Source organism: Onthophagus taurus, chromosome 8 (genome assembly GCF_036711975.1).
Source record: "Onthophagus taurus isolate NC chromosome 8, IU_Otau_3.0, whole genome shotgun sequence".
Classification (NCBI taxonomy): domain Eukaryota; kingdom Metazoa; phylum Arthropoda; class Insecta; order Coleoptera; family Scarabaeidae; genus Onthophagus; species Onthophagus taurus.
Genome location: NC_091973.1, coordinates 15177958 through 15181428, shown reverse-complemented (window position 1 = coordinate 15181428; position 3471 = coordinate 15177958). Strand labels below are relative to the sequence as shown.

The 3471-nt window shown below is 37.2% G+C and overlaps 1 long non-coding RNA gene across 1 annotated transcript; it reads right to left on the bottom strand.

Moving 5' to 3' along the window:
- Positions 1 to 218: 218 nt before the first annotated feature.
- On the bottom strand, positions 219 to 1422 carry LOC139431155 (uncharacterized). Its single transcript, XR_011641454.1, has 3 exons — positions 1376 to 1422; positions 777 to 857; positions 219 to 715 (listed from the first exon to the last, which is right to left on the bottom strand). It is a non-coding gene; the product is annotated as an uncharacterized lncRNA (long non-coding RNA).
- Positions 1423 to 3471: the final 2049 nt, after the last annotated feature.

Genomic DNA, 3471 nt, shown 5'->3' with positions numbered 1-3471 from the left:
ACCAGAAGGAAGGTGGATTCCTGTTTCCTTGTAAATTTTTTAATGTTGCTATTTTAGGTTAGAGGGCGGGAGTGATTTTTGAGATTGGTAGATTAATTAAAGTTTGTTGGGATTTTTTAAAGTATTAGACACGGTAATCGAGTCGTAATTACGTTTGAGATTTTTATTTAAATAATCTTGTACAATTCGCAAAACTGAAAGTAGTGTAATTGAGGATTTACGGTAATAATTTGAACATCGTAGTAGAATACGTGACGTCTTGATCGAGTTTTTTTTGAAATTTTCGAGTTTTGTTCAAGAGCGGTCCGGAAGTACGGCACTCTGATTCTCGATTTCGCTGTAGAGAAGTCATACGTGTAAAGTGTACGAGTGATGTAAATTTGATAGGTTTTGCGACATTTTGGAATTTTGGAGAAATTTGTTTGGGTCGTAAATTCAAATTACGCGGTAGCGGAGTTAATCACCAGGCACAGGGTTTGAAAGTAATTGTTTTACTTCAACAATCGGAATTTTTCCGGAGAATAATTACACGGTTGGAAACATTTTTTTTAAAGTTGACTTTATTTATGCCTAGCCGAACTTAAGGCCTTTTAGTCTCGGGACAATCCAAAGTTTAGTCTCGAGACAATCGAAAATTATAAAAGTTCTATCGAAACACGTTCGATTGAAAATTCGATCGCCATCTTGAAGTGCTTTTTTTTTGTATCCGGCAAATCTAAAAAGGAAATAAGTTTTGAGTACGTTTGGGAACGAATCCATATTTTGAGCATCCTTACCTAGTGTTTTCTTCCTTCAAAAATCTGCCATCTGGAAGGGAATTCGCTGGAGGTCAACCTCAGTCAATAATTTTGGGAATCCTGGAAGTGGGAAGATCATTTTGAGGAAAAGGTCAGATCTGATTTAATTGTTGTCTTCGATTATATTAAAAAAAAAAAAAAAAAAAAAGAATATTTAAGAGAGAAAGATTGTTCTTTCATTGAAATTTATTATTATATGTTAAAGATATTTTCATTAACTAAAGTAACGTGTAACACCTTGTGAGATTAATTTTTTTTTGTAAAAGATTTTCTGTTTGGGACTCTTTGGTCTTTTTCATTAAAATATTTAATTTTGAGAAGTTTCCCCACACCAGTAAGCTTATTGATTCAGGAGATTTATTTTTTTTTAATTTAAAGTTGGGTGTTGTTCTTAAACAGCAATCTTATTATTTTGGAAATTTTATATTTTTTTTTTGCGTTTAGCATATTTTCTTGAATCTCAAGTCAATTTTTTTTATTGTTAAAATTAATTGTTTTGAATTTTGGTTTGTGGATCAATAGAGATACCTTACATTTAAATTGTTTTTGGTGTAATTTGTGTGTGTTTTTCAATCTACCTTAAACCTATTAAAATTACCATCTTCACTTCACTACTAGTGGGTGCTGCGGGAAATAAGTGGTGTGGCGCCTTAAAAATTAAATCCACCCCGTCTTCACTGAGCAGGCTAGGATCTCGCGACAACATCGGTCAACTCGGGCGGTTGAAAAGGGTAATTGTGGTAACTTATCAGATTTTGGAAACGATTGTGAATTGAGGCGTGACACCTTCGCCACGACCACTCGATTGCGTTGGTATGCGCTCCAGATTGCGGATCTACAAAATTTATCGAGTGGTTTACCTTTAAGTGTACGGACCCCTCTCTCTCCAAATGGTCATACGACTTCCAATAATCAGAAATAATGGTAGTCCCTGGACGAATCCATTTTTGAATAATTGGTAGAAGAGTGTCCGCCGTTCTGTTTTCTACGACCTCCATAAACGCACGCCCTGTGCCACGTTCGTATCCACCAAACACCCATTGCCCTTCGACGCGGTGTCCGCGATGATATTTACGTCGGCCAAATTTACTCTCGTCTATCTCGACGACAGAATCCGGACCGCCTAACATATCCGGGTGCAATAGGAATTTGTCTAATACAAATTCCTCGCGAAAAACCTCGCGACAGAACGATGCTGAGTCGACCGCAGATTGCAGAGACATTTGAGTGAGTTTCGCGATGACTTTCAGACTTACCTTATCTACCCATAAAGACGCGAACCCTAAAATTTGAGAAATTTCTAATTTAGAGTTTGCAAAAAACGTGCCGGTACGAAACGATACAGTCTTACCGCACTTTTGCTTCTTTTGTTTCTGAATGGAAACACGACCATTACAGGCCCACATATAGCCATCTCTGGATCGGCTATTTTGTTGCAGAACTAGTGGCTCCTCGCATTGTGGACATTTGTAGTCGCCTTCTTTTGGAATGAAACCCCATTCCCTCAAGCTGTTAAGTAACACTTCTCCACACGGACGCAGCAAGAACATTGACAATTGATGAGTCTAAAAAAAAATAGAAATTTATATCTAACATTATGGTCTAAATATTCAACTTACCTCAGCCATGTTAAAAACATAAGTAAATTTAAAAAAGGAAAAACTGTTTATATATAGTACCCAAAAATATTTAGGTTTTTCCACCACCCCTTCTTTAATGCACTCTAAATCCAAAAATAAATGCGTGGTGGAACTAAAAAAATCTTTGTGACTGCTGTTGTTGTTGGACCCGGGGGGGTCCGAGCCTGACTGGTAGCCTATAGTCTAGTGTATACCGACTTGCGGCTACCAGGAGAGTGTACATCATTTAAAGTAATAAATTATACAAAAGAAATCAATAGATTGACTTGGTGTGATTTATTTCGAAACAGGGCTCCAAACAGAGATCAACTTCACAATTTGGGCATAACGACTCTCTCTTCGAATGCGTTTCCCTGAGCTATCTCGCTTGGAACAACACACCACACATCTTTTTGTAGGTCTACTTTTATTTCCAGTTACAGGAATTGATTTCAAAAAGTGATGTTTGTCGCAAAGGGTTTGGAGTTTTACTGGGGCGCCCACCTTTAGAAGAAAATTTCGGTGAATGGTATGAGCTAACCTCCTAAACTCCACATGAGTCATAGAACTGCCAGTTTTTGTATACACCACATAAGAACTCATATGTTCCATCACATAACGCCTGTTCCATAAGATGAAAAAAAAATTTTTATATTTTTTTCCGCGTTTTCTAAGAAGTGGGTAGTTGGAAAGGTGTTGATCGACTCGGTCAACACCCCCATTGTAAAATTATAATCAATAGCCACTTTTTGTTCGTTAGCTTATTATTCTCTTTTTCTATTTCCACCGTATTTGTGCCATGGATAGTTGACAGAAAGTACACATCAAATGTATATCATCAACATCACAAATGTGTTAATCTTTTGGCCATTCCTGAATTTGATTTGGACTGGATAAAATGTTTATACAACGCTGGGTATGCTCGCCACACAGCGGTAGCTGCGCGTAAGCTACAGGATGCCCAACGAGGTCCAAAAACGCGACCAATTTTTATTATTTCTAGGTTCAAATCACTAGAAATAGTTTCCAATTCGGCTTGGTTTTTATTTGACTGA